Source organism: Tupaia chinensis, unplaced genomic scaffold (assembly GCF_000334495.1).
Source record: "Tupaia chinensis unplaced genomic scaffold, TupChi_1.0 Scaffold148680_1, whole genome shotgun sequence".
NCBI lineage: Eukaryota > Metazoa > Chordata > Mammalia > Scandentia > Tupaiidae > Tupaia > Tupaia belangeri.
Window position 1 is genome coordinate 126535 of NW_006208529.1, and position 13297 is coordinate 139831.

General features: G+C 43.8%; 1 long non-coding RNA gene across 1 annotated transcript in view; it reads right to left on the reverse strand.

Annotated features, from left to right (window-relative positions):
* Positions 1–5170: 5170 nt before the first annotated feature.
* Positions 5171–13297, reverse strand: part of LOC102478031 (uncharacterized) — a 10774-nt gene continuing 2647 nt past the window's right edge. The window contains exon 3 of the long non-coding RNA XR_337655.1: positions 5171–5224. This is a non-coding gene — a long non-coding RNA (uncharacterized LOC102478031). The remainder of the gene's footprint in view (positions 5225–13297) is intronic.

Genomic DNA, 13297 nt, shown 5'->3' on the forward strand with positions numbered 1-13297 from the left:
CCGCGGTCGACTACATGGGAATCCAGCAACATAGCCATTACGCTAACTGCTGGTTCCCAGATATATTTATTTTTAAAGCTTATTCTCAGGCCAGAGGAGGCATGGAAGTTGAGGCAGCTTGATCCTACGCAGCTATGTGGTTCCAGTCCTGGACCCAGCAGCTTGAAAAATACACTGGGCACACGTATGTGCACAGAATTCCAACAGGAAAAGGGAGGAGAAGGGACTGCAGCATGGCCATTCCCCCTGGAGAGAGCAATTTCTCATTTTCCCTCTCAGGCAAGTGCATACCCTTATAGCACACACACACACACACACACACTTACTCTCTCAGTACATTGTTTTACCCAAAAATGATGGTTTCTTATTTTTCTCCCAATATGCATCTCTAGTTTCTCTGGAGATTTTTTTCCCCAAACTTTGGGCTGCCCCTTTAAGAAAATGTGCTAATCTGAATCAAGATAATGACCAGATTATTTTATTAAAAGAGCCATCATAGTAAAGAGTAAGGGTGTGGGAGGTTGCATTTGACTCCGTTCAAATGCGGGGCAGTATGGAAAGTGTCCTCTGGATCCTGCCATGTGCTCTTTGGCCCTTCAGAACGATACTCTTCCAATCAGTATTGTGCTGTGATCAGCGTCTAACTCACTCACCCACTGGTAAACATAACGTACTGAGCAGTGTGGGAGAGCTGACCACTGAGACTGCAGAGTGAAACAAGCCACTCCAACCCTGCATGTGGACGTGCCACAGGACCGCTCACATGGGAAAAGGCGGGGCAGGTGGCAGCCACGGTGCTCCCAGCTCCCACCCTTCCTCCTCCGTACCCCGCCGCAGGTAAGCTGCGGCTTTCAAAGGGATCTCAGGAGTGACGGCAGGTTGGAAAGGGGTGCGCTCCTCACTCCCAAGTCATCAAATATTTCAAAATGAAGGTCAGCTGTGTCTGTGAGGGACATTTGGACATTATCCAAAGGGCCACACAGCAAGTTGGGGGAGAAATGAAGGGCCTCAAAATGGCCTTGATCTTCCTAAGACAGCGCCAGTCAGCCCTGCTCATGCGGGCAGCTACCATGAACTGGCACTATTCTTATTCATTATTACTTTTTAATTGACAGAGGTGCTCCCATTCTGCAGTGAGAGACAGAGAGAAAGAGAGCAAGCGAGAAAAAGCACTCCCTGATAGGGTGCGTTCAGGCCACAGTCCTTTTTCCTCCATGTCTCCGATCGGTCAGGATTTGAGCAAGAAGGCACACACACCACGTGTTTTCCAAGTCACCCCAGTTAGGACTGAACCACAGTTAGCCACAGAATCCAACTCTCCGAACCACCGGGCTAAGAGGCCAGCCCTGGCACTATTTTTAATGCTGGAGAGCCAATAGTAAATTATAATAATTCACCTCAGAGGGTTTATAAGGAAGAGATGACTAATAAACACAGGAATAACTACATGTAACAAGCTCAGCCCAGTGGCTCAGCTGCCTGGCTGCTGCTACGTGGTAGTAGAGCCACTTGGGAGGCCTAAGTTTGGATCCTGGGTGGACCTGCATATCTAAGCACACAGGCCACCATGCCTCTGACTGGCTGGGAGGCTGGGGGGAAGGTCAGGGAAAAATACACACACACACACACACACACATATAATAAAATAAATAAACTTAAAAAAATAATAATGTAGGGGTCATCAGGTGGTATAGTGGTTAAGTTGCTGGACGCCCACATGGCCGACTGTGGTTTGAGTCCCAGATCTGGCAATTTGGTTTTCTCACTTTACCTCTGTTACTCTGGTGAGTGCCTGTGCCCTAAAGCAAATTTAAAATAATAATAAATAAAATAATCCCTAAAAAATAATAATATAATTGCAGACAAGATTCCATTTTACAATAAAAAGAAGCAGGGCAGTAGGCTGGACAGTGACTAGAAGAGATCTACTTGTGACCATCGAGGCAGGCCTTTGCCTTCAATTTTGAGTTTTTAGAGGATATCTTTAACTTAAAATCTAATTACTCTTTCAGAATGCCAATATTACATTACTCAAACTTCAAAAAACATTTTAATCATACACCAAACAAGGTCCTATACCGTAGGTTTAATCAATAGAAAAGTAGTTGATGTGAAGAAACAATTTTATTTATGAAAGTGCTATATTTGCATGCAGAATTTGGTAAAATATTAATACTGCTGCATGGTTGCACTTATAATCTCCATCCCCTAAAGATGTCGAAAAACCTCTAAGGAGTAGAAGACATGATTAATTCAACTAATATTTACTGGGTGCCTACAGGTACTGGGCCTAGAGCAATCAGTGGTGATCAAGAGAACACACATGCTCTTATCAAGATTAAAGACAATAACAATAGAATAATTAATAAAGGGAGAGAAAAGTCCCTGCCTGCATGGAGCTTACATTTTCGTGGTAGGAGAAAGGCAATAAAAAAGTACCTACCTCATAATTTGTCAAGTGGTGAGAAATGCAATGGGAGAGCAAAAAAGAGATGAAGTGCAATGGAAGAGTTCCTTGTGGATCAGGAGCAAACCACTCAGAAAAGCCCAGTCCTTCCAGGCAGAGGGACACCCAGAGCACAGCCCAAGAAGTAGGAGCATTGCTTGCTGTATGAGAGGAATAGCCAGCAGTGGCTGGAGTAGAAAGAAGTGTGTGTGGTGGGATGTAAGTTATAGGGTAATGAGGGCCAAGTCATGGGGCCTTGTTGTAAAGACCTGGCCTTTTTTTTTGAGAGTTTGTTTTTGCTCTAGGGTATGTGTACTCACCAGAAAGAGAGAGAGAGACAGAGACAGAAAGTGAGAAATCACCCCCCAGGGAGGATGGCCACACCACAATCCCTTCTCCATTCTCCTCTCGGGATCTTGGGCATGCACACACACCCAGCGTGAGTTTAAGCCACAGGGTCTGGGACTCGAACTGCGGTAGACAACATGGGAGTCCAGCCACATAGCCATTATGCCAACTGCTGGCTTTACTTTGACTTGGGAAGCCATTGGAGAGTTTCAAACAGTGGAGTGGTATGAGCTGATCATGCATGCTTTTTGTTTTGTTTTGCCTTTGTTTTTCTTAGAGGGCACATGCGCTCACCAGAGACACACACACACACACAGAGAGAGAGAGAGAGAGAGAGAGAGAGAACGGAAAAGAGAAACATCAACCTCCCCTAAGAGGATGGACATGGTGCTATTACTTCTCCATTGTCCTCTCAGAGTTTGGGGCATGCATGCACATGCATGAGGCCTGGAACTTGAACTTGGCCATGTGAGATCCAGCAATCTTGGTCTCTTGCCACCTACTGGGCCTGATCAGTATGTGTCTAACAGGATCACTTTGGTTACCATTTTGATGACAGACTGTGTACATGTGTGGGTAGGTGTGGATGTGTCTCTGTGCTGGAGAGAGGGGTACGCAGTGGTGAAGCAATAGTGGTGTCAGAAGACTACTGTAAGAATGAGCCAGGATAGACAGTGTAGAACTGATGAGAAGTGGTAAGAGCCCACAAATTGAAGACAGAGTCAACAAAATTGCCACTAGATTTATGTGTCTTTATGATAGAATCAGGGTGACTCTGTAATTTGGGGTCTGAGTCACTAGAAAAATGGAGTTATCCACTAATGAGTTACTCATTTGGAACGGTCCTGGGTTTGAATCCTGAGGCCTCCCTATACACATCGAGAAGATAAGAGGCAGAGGTTTGGAGAATGGGTTAGAATGGGACATTAATTCTTGACATGGCAGCTTTGAGGTCCTGATTAGACACAAGAGGAAATGTTGAGAAGTCAGTCGAATCCATGAATATAGTAGCTGAAAAAAGGAGGTGGTGGCTGGAAATCTACAAGGCATGAACATTCAATCATTTAAAGCTGTGAGATTGGAAACCATTTAGGATTAGGAATCTCAAAGTTTTTTGTGCCATAAACCCATTTGAAAGTCTATTAAAATCCTCAGACTTCTTTCCTTGAAATATTATAAATGCATAAAAGTAGAACATATTTTTATGAATTTTGGTATCTGTATAACTGGCATAAAAGAAAACCAATTGTAATGTTTTATGTAAACCAGAAATCACAATAAAAAAGTGTCATCAAAATATTTTTAAGTTATACTATAGTAGAACATGTACTTTTTTTTTAAATTTTTTTTTTTTTTTTGGGGAGGTTTTTCTTTAGGGCCGGGGCGCCACTTTTTTTTTTTTTTTTTTTTTAGCTATAGGGCACATGCACTTGCCAGACAGACAAAGAGAGACAGAGAGACTGAAAGCGAGAACTCCTCTCAGGATCTTGGGCACGCACGCACACGCGCCCGGCGTGAGTTTTAAGCCACCGGGTCCGGGACATGAACCGCAGTCGACTACGTGGGAGTCCAGCGACATAGCCATTACGCTAACTGCTGGTTCCCAGAACATGTACTTTTTATTAATACATTAAATAGTGAGATCTAGCAATGAGCAGAATAGAGTAACATCAATGAAGTTATATGCATACATATCTTAAGATATCTGTAACAAGTGAAATGAGGCAAAAATATCTGTAACTTTTCTTGGAGTTAAAGTTTGTAGTATAGCTAATATTACCTGGGTTTGGTTGCATATTTCCCAAGTGCAGGAAATGCTAAATTTCATCTATGGTTTAATGAAAATAAAGGAGAAAATTTCCTTCTCAGGTCAAAGAGGTCTGTAGGTATCAGGTTAACAATCCCTACTTATGGGTGAAGGTAGTTAGAGAACAGGAGAGGGCCAGAGAATGTAACCTAGGACTTTAAACATTAAGAGGAGCAGGACCAGCAGTTGGCGTAATGGCTATGTCGCTGGACTCCCATGTAGTCAACCATGGTCCGAGTCCTGGACCCTGCGGCTTAAATTCACACTAGGTGTATGTGTATGTGCGCCCAAGATCCTGAGAGGAGAATGGAGGAGAAGGGATTGCGGTGTGGCCATCTCCCCTGGGGGTAGGGGAATGATTTCTTGTTTTCTATCTCTCTGTCTGTCTCTGTCTTTCTGACAAGTACACGCACCCTACAGCAAAAACCTCTCAAAAAAAAAAAAAAAGTAAAACATTAAGAGGAGAAGCGTGAGAAGAAAGTAGCAAAGAAAACAGAGAAAAGACAAACAGGTAGCAGGAGGCCTGAGTGTTGCTGGTAGGTTGAATATAATGAAAGATGACATCTCACCTTGAGAAGAGCAGTTCTGTTCATGGTGGGGAGGAGACCTGGCTAGACCGAATTCTAGCACACAGAGGGCGGGAAAGTGCAGGTTAACAACTGCATTAATTAAGTTTTGCCATAATGTGGATTTTTTTTTAGAGGTTTTCGCTATAGGGCGCGTGCGCTCGCCAGACAGACAGCGAGAGACATAAGAGACAGAAAGCAAGAAATCACCCCCAGGGGGGATGGTCACGCTGCAATCCCTTCTCCATTCTCCTCTCGGGATCTTGGGCACACATGCACACACGCCCAGCGTGAGTTCTAAGCCACTGGGTTCGGGACGTGAACCGCAGTTGACTATGTGGGAATCCATACGCCCCCATTCTCACCCTCTGCCATTTCCCATCCTCCTCCCACCCTGTCTCTGGTTTCTGCATTTGCTTTCTATTCCTTTATTCTTTCCCACATTGTATTGATTCACAAAATATCTTAATTAATCTAAATACATTCAATAGTAAGTTCAGTTGATATATACATATCTGTGAAAAAAAGTTGACTTTAGGCATGAAACTCTGTGGGTAGAATGAATATACTATAAAATAGCACATAGCTGTGGTTAAATCGCTTACTGTGGTCACTAGGTATTTTTTAAATGCATTTTTTTTTTCATTTCAAGAAAGGCAGTCCAAACTTTAAAACAATGTTAAGAGACCTTTGCTTAATACTTAAAGCCAGGAAACAGGTTAGGATTCTGTTTGAATAGTAGGTACATGGACCTGTCCGCAACTCGAGGGAAGAGAAAACTCCTTAACAGTGGAAAACAAAGCACAGGTCAGTAACGTTTTAGTCAAAAGTCATACCATTCTGTTTCACCAGTTCAAACTCATGTACTTTATCTTCTGCTGTGGTCCGATCTTTCCATTTAAACTCTGGAAGATAATGTTCAACTCTGGTCTTGTCCCTACCATTAAGCCGGCCATTTTCTTAGCTGTTTTAGAAGTCTTATTTCTGTGTGTCTGGCTTTAGTTCTCGTGGGGTAACACTCCCTTCAGAACTTCTTGGAGAGCTGGTCTGGTGTTGGTAGATTCTTTCAGATTTTGTTTATCTGAAAATGTTCTTGTCTTCTCTTCCCATATGAAGGATAATCTTGCCAGATATAGTTCTTGGTTGAAATTGTTTTCAGTCAACTTTTGGAATATATTTTCCCATTCTTTCCTTGCTCTCATTGTTTCCGATGAGAGGTCTGCCGTTAGTCTGATGGGATACCCTTTGTAGGTAACTTGCCTTTTTTCTCTTGCCAGTCTTAGTATCTTGTCTTTGTGGTTTTGGTCATTCTGGCTATAATGTGTCTTGGAGATCTTCTTGGCTTGATCCTATTTGAGGTCCTTTGTATTTCTTGGGTCTGGATCTTTAATTGCTTCTCTAAGTTTGGGAAGTTTTCTTCCAGGATTTCATGGAATAGACTGTCAATGCCCTTATTAGTCTCTTCATCTTCTGGGATAGGATTATCCAGATCTTTGGACATTTAATGGTATCTAGTATTTCCCATATATTATTCTCATTTTGGGGGGTTATTTTCTCAGTCTTGTTGGTGGATTTTACTATTCCAGCGATCATGTTTTCTACATCTGAGATTTTATTTTCTATATGATCTAGTCTGCTTTCAATATTTTCAAAAGAGGTTTTGACTTCCTGTATTATAGCCTTCATCTCCAACAGTTCCATTTGATTCTATTTTATGGTATGTATTTCCTTTCAGCTCTCGCAAGAACTTCCTCACCTCCTGGAACTCATCAGCTTTTTTCTTCTGCTGTTCATTGTCTCTCTTCTCTTCTATCTCCATTAGCTTTGTCACCATGAATACTCTGAATTCTTTATCAGACATTTCCATGATTTCCACTGAACTGTGTGTGGATAAAGAGGAACTATCCTTTTCCCGTGTTGGAGAGGTATTTTCCTGCTTCCCCATATTTCTTGTGGTCTCATCCCATGGGTTATTCGTTTCTTCCTAATTTATAGAAGATCAGTCTGAGTGATCAGAGGAGCACAGGAGGAGGTGGTCTGCAAACTCTCTGGTGTTGCATTTTTCTCCCTTTGTGACATAGATTCAGTGGGAGTTGAGGAATGAGGACCCAAACAGAATTTTGGCAACTTTTCACTTAGACTTGTCCAGTATTTGAATTTTGGCAACTTTTCACTTAGACTTGTCTAGACACTCAGTGGGTGGAGGCTGAGCAGCAAAGTGAGGAGGTAAAAGAAAAAGGACAAGAAAACAAAGAGAGAAAGAAAAAAAGAGAGAAACAAACAAACAAAAAAAAACAAGCACATTTTAAAAAAACAAAAAGTGAAAACTGTGTGGTACACTCTCAGCTCTCATGGCAGACTTGGTCTTCTTCTGGCCTGCCCTTTCTTTTTGCCAGGGTAAATTCTCAGCAGAACATCTTCATTGCCCTTATCTCTGCAATCACTAGATCTCAACTCTCATGGTGGACTCCAAAGGTGGCCTTTTTGAGGAGAGAAGGAAGCCGGCTGGATGGTGCTGCAGAGGCAATGCCAGGCTCAGCGATGCCAGACCCCCGTAGGAGATCCTGCATTTGCGTCCCGAAGCCTGAGTTCTAACGGAAACTGCAAGGACCCACGTGCTGTGGCCAGTCCATGCAACACCCAGACATCACTGCCCTCCCGCAGAAACACACACTAACCATCCCACAACTTTGCGTACCTTTGCGTGACCACAAAAACACTCATAAAACAACTCACATTTGCTGTCACCCTATTTTTACTGTAGTAACAGATTCAGTCACTATGAAAGTTAAAAGAGAGGGCATACATCAGTAAGGAACTTGCTCCTGTTTAACTATCCTCAAGCCTATTCCTGCACTTGGCAAACAGCCTCAGTGGACATGCTCCGCTGCTTTATCAGTTCTTTTATTTACATGTGCGTTCATTCCAGCGCTGGTCTAGAATTCCAGTCCTTTGATAAGGAACTGTGTTTGTATTTAGGAAAACCTAGGGCTTCCTTCAGTATCAAGCCACTAAGGGACATTAATCACTAGCATTTTCAGTTTTACATAAAGCAAACTTAATTCTATGGGAAATACCATCATCTCAGTTACCAAGGTATGGCTATTAATGAACAGTTCTAATATAGCTATAAAACAGCTATTTACGGGGACCAGCAGTTAGCGTAATGGCTATGTCGCTGGAGTCCCATGTAGTTGACTGCAGTTCGAGTACCGGACCTGGTGGCTTAAACTCACGCTGGGAACATGTGTCTGCATGCCCAAGATCCTGAGAGGAGAATGGAGGAGAAGGGATTGCGGCATGGCCATCCCCCCCGGGGGGTGATTTCTGGCTTTCTGTCTCTCTGTCTCTCTGTCTCTCTCTGTCTTTCTGGCGAGCACACACGCCCTACAGCAAAAAACCTCTCCAAAAAAAGAAAAAACAAACACAAACCAAAACAACAACAAAAAACCCCACAGCTATTTATGCACGTAGGTGACTATAAAGTCACATGTACCATTTAAAAGTGAAAGTAAGGGGACCAACAGATGGCGTAGCGGTTACGTTGCTGGACTCCCACATGGCCAACTGTGGTTTGAGTCCCAGACTTCGTAATTTGAAAATCATGCTGGGAGCATGTGTGCGCATGCCTAAGATCCCAGGAGGACAATAGAGGAGAAGGGATTGCAGTGTGGCCATCCCCTCTGAGAGGTGATTTCTCACTTTCCCTCTCACTTTCTCCCTCTCTCTCTCTCTCTCTCTCTCCCTCTCTATCTCTCATAAACACACACGCCATAAAGCAAAAACCTCTAAAAAAAAGTGAAAGTAAAAGTTTGCAATATACACTTGAATACAGGCTTGAATAGATTGTTGAAGATGTACTGTGCAAACCATGTACAAAGCATGTGTCTATCACACAACATTTATCCCTCGTCCAAACTGGAGGGCGGGAAGCTTGGTTATCCGAATGAGACGTGGAGGGCACTGCTAACATAGGGGCCAACACAAATACAAGTTTATGGATACACCCTGCGCATATCCAAGAAGCCAGGTATTGTACATACATCTACAACCCAAACCTGGCGAGACTGGAAAAGCCCTGACAAGTGGCAACCAAATATCAACATTCAGCCTTCTGCTAAAAGGGACTTCCAGATATGTTAATTTTTAAAAAGAAACATAGGTTTCAAATACTCTCTTTTAGACTCTTTGCACTGAAAGACCTCTTGTGGACAAGTACAAAACGTAAACACGTACTGAAGCTTAGAGGAAATCTTAATGTGCATCCTCTCTCCCTGTCCATTGCCAGAGGACATGTGCTCTTGCCAGAGGAGAGAAAGCGCCCTCCCGTGGGTGTGGTCACACCCCCATCCCTTCCCTCCATTTCTCCCTCCCGTCAGGATGCAAGGCATGCACACAATCACCCAGCATGTTTTTCAAGCCGCCGAAGCTAGATGCAAACTGCCATTGGCCGTGTGAGATCTGGTTCCCTACATACAGGGCTTAACCACTGGGCTTCAGGGTGGCCCACACTAATCACCGAAGTGTAATTATGGGGCTGTGGTGACATAGGAAAACGGCCCATTAGTAGCAGGTGCATACTGAAGTGTTCAGACGGAAGTGCCTTATTATCTGCAATTTAATGTTTCAGATAGTTCAGGAACAAAAAAAGAGTGCGTGTGTGTGTGTGTGTGTGTGTGTGTGTGTGTGTGTGCATGCACATGCGCACATGTATGCACACATGTGCAGATAAAAAGACAGAAATGAGACAGAGAGGGGACCAGCAGATGGCATAGTGGTTATACCACTGGATCTCCGCATGGCCCTGGACCTGGCGGTGGTTTGAGTCCTGAACCCGGCAGCTTACAATTCATGCCAGGTGTATGTGCGTGCATGCCCAAAATCCTGAGAAGAGAACGGAGGAGAAGGGATTGCAACGTGGCCATTCCCCTCCCCCGGGTGGGGATGGTGGTTTCTTGCTTTCTATCGCTCTTTGTCTCTCTCTGTCTCTCTGGCAAGCGTATGTACCCTATAGCAAAAATCTTCCCAAAAAAGGAAAAAAGAAAGAAAGAAAGAAAAGAGACAGAGAGAAATGAAGAGAGATGGAAAATGTAGGAAAGTGTTAGTGGTTTTGTGAACGACATGGGATATTCATTGTTTTACGCTTTAAATTTTTCTATAGGTCTAGAAATTTTCAAAATAAAAAGTTGTGGGAAAAAATCCTCATAAATAAATATATATCAGTTTCACCCAACATCAGTACATAAATCTGTAAGGCATTCCTAATAGAAAATGAGTATATAATGTTTTATATGTTAAAAACATGATTCAAAATCAAAAGCATTAAATAAGTCAATCTTTTCTATTTTATTTTTTTTTAATTTAGTAGAGGGCATGTGTTTTGGCTGGAGAGAGAAAAAGAGAAAGAGAAAGTGAGAAATCACCCCCTGGGGGTGGGGAGTGGGGTGGCCACACCACAATCCTTCGCCTCCACTCTCCTCTCAGGATTTGGGGCATGCACATACATGTACCTGGCCTGCTTTCTAGGCTGCCAGTCCAGGACTCGAACCACACAGTTGTACTGGGTTGTCGGAAAAGTCATGATGCATTTTTGCATAGAAAGACATAGACTTTTCCAATGACCCAATACATGTGGGATCCAGTTGCCTTAACCACTATGTCACCAGCTATCCAAAACAATCATTTAATATGCATATACAATACAGAGTAGCATTCTCTATCCAGTGGTACAGAAGTCATATAATCCTCTAGGCGTGTGCCTCAGGACTCTCTGCTCTCATTGAATCTCAGTGTTGCTCATCAACTACTGTGTTTCAGTCTCCAACTTTTCAAATTCTCCAAAGGAGGCACTTCCTACTTTTTACCCCTTTTGAATATTGGGTTTCTCGCTTCATAGATGATCTCGTTTCCAGCTTCCGAGAAAGCAGAGATATCGTCCTCTGCATTTCCAGGCGCACAGAGGGCGTGTGCTAATGCTGGTGAGTGGCTCTACCTGCCGGTCCCAGGTCTCATCTCCCTTGACGCCGCCCACCATGAGGATTAAACAGATTTCCCAGCCACTCTTGTAGTTACGCTGGCCGTGTGACTTAGCGCTAGCCAACGAGATGCACGCAGAAGTTTCCCAGAAGCCTCTAGAAACACTTCCTGATTGAAGGACCAAGAGGAGCCAACACCATCACTACCCCCTTCTTCCTGTCTGATCACTGTGAGAAAAAAAGGCCAAGACAGATGCGGATGGTTAGTTGCAGGAAGGCGGTGATGTCTGGGTGGACTCTTGCAGTGATGCAGCCCCTTCCTGTTGGCCTCTTAACGCGCAGGAGCAACGTCCACAACGGCTTCCCTTAATTTCTTGTCCAATCTTGTCTGAATTCTTACCTAAATTTCATGAGAAAAATGACCTTCGCTTGAGTGAGGTACTATTGGTGACTGGGTTTTCTATTACTATAACCGGCCAGAACTAGCCTGGATGAAGAGACCTGTTGTTTGTGGGATTGGCTGGAGGGCACACACACCAGGGAGGCTGAGTGACCTAAGGTTGACCCCTGGTGCAAGAAGGGAGTGTGGATGCTGGCTGCCAGGGTGTAACCAGTCAGAACAGTCCCAATTTCAATAACGAAGCAATGGTGAGCCAGTAGGTGATGTGGTGAAGATGTGGGATCCCACGTGGCCAATGCCATGGTTCAAGTCCCCAGCCCAGTGGACTGAAAAACATGCCGGGTGCGTGTGCCCAAAATCCTGAGAGAAGAATGAAGAAGGGATTGCAGTATGGCCATCCCACCTAGGGGATGATTTCTCACTTTCTCTCTCTCTGTCTCTCTCAACTATGGCCCCCCAAAAAATCTAAAATAAAAATAATAGTAATAATAATAATAATGTACTAATGGAACTGCTACTTGAGTTGAAAAATTAGAGCTGCACAAATTTGAATCCTTCATTTGGGACCAGAAGATGGTATAATGGCTACATGGCTGGACTCCCACGTAGTCAACTGCTGTTCCAGTCCTGGACCTGGTGCCTTAAAACTCACACCAGGGGGACCAGCAGTTAGTGTAATGGCTATGTCGCTGGACTCCCATGTAGTCAACTGTAGTTCGAGTCCTAGACCCAGTGGCTTAAAACTCACGCCAGGCACGTGTGTGTGCATGCCCAAGATACTGAGAGGAGAGTGGAGAAGAAGGGATTGCAGCGTGGCCATCCCCCCTGGGGTGGGGGTGATTTCTCATTTTCTATCTCTCTCTGTCTCTCTCTCTGTCTGGAGAGCACATGTACCCTATAGCAAAAACCTCTCAAAACAAAACAAAACAAAACAAAACAAAAAAACCTCGCACCAGGCACATGTGTGTGTGCCCAAGATCCCAAGAGGAGAATGGAGGATAAGGAATTGTGGCATGACCCTCCCCCCAGAGAATGATTTCTCCTTTCTGTCTCTTTATCTCTCTGGGCAGCGCACGCACCCTATAGCAAAAATCTCTCTGAAAAAAAAAATCTTTCATTTGCATACGTAGACTTGATTGAGGACTTGGATGGGAACGATTCCTCTAGAAAAGCCCATCCAAACGTTTGGGGAGACCATCTTTCGAGCACACACAGTTGCCTCCCTGTTGACATCACTGGTAATAAAACTCGACAAACCTCATGGGATGGAGGTGGTATTTTCTAGCAGCGAATGGCTGATTCCCGGTCTATACCTGGTGAAGTTCAGTAATATTATGAGGGGGGAGTCTTCAGAAAGTGCATGGAACATGAATATTGTGCAAAATGCTATGCATGAATTTCAAAGTTTTTCATACCAAAATAAACAAAGAGATGCATTTCTCCATCTACTTTTGGAAGTCCCCTCGTATTTGCAACGGAAAGCACCCCTAACTGCTAGGGAACCTACTTCTTTCTCTCTTGCAATGATGAGAGGCTCCTTAACCAGTTCCACGAATCTCATCCTCTCGCACTTTCTTGGAGGCCTGCCTCTATGGGTTGCAACTTCTCAACTTCAGCCTTTCACACGCCATTGGTTACTTCACATCATTAGTGTTTAAATACACTCAATCTTTACCAGATTAAGTAAAAAATGAAACTGTCCTTCAGCCTCCCATTTTTCTCCAGCTACAGCTTTATCTTTACCCTCTCTTTCCC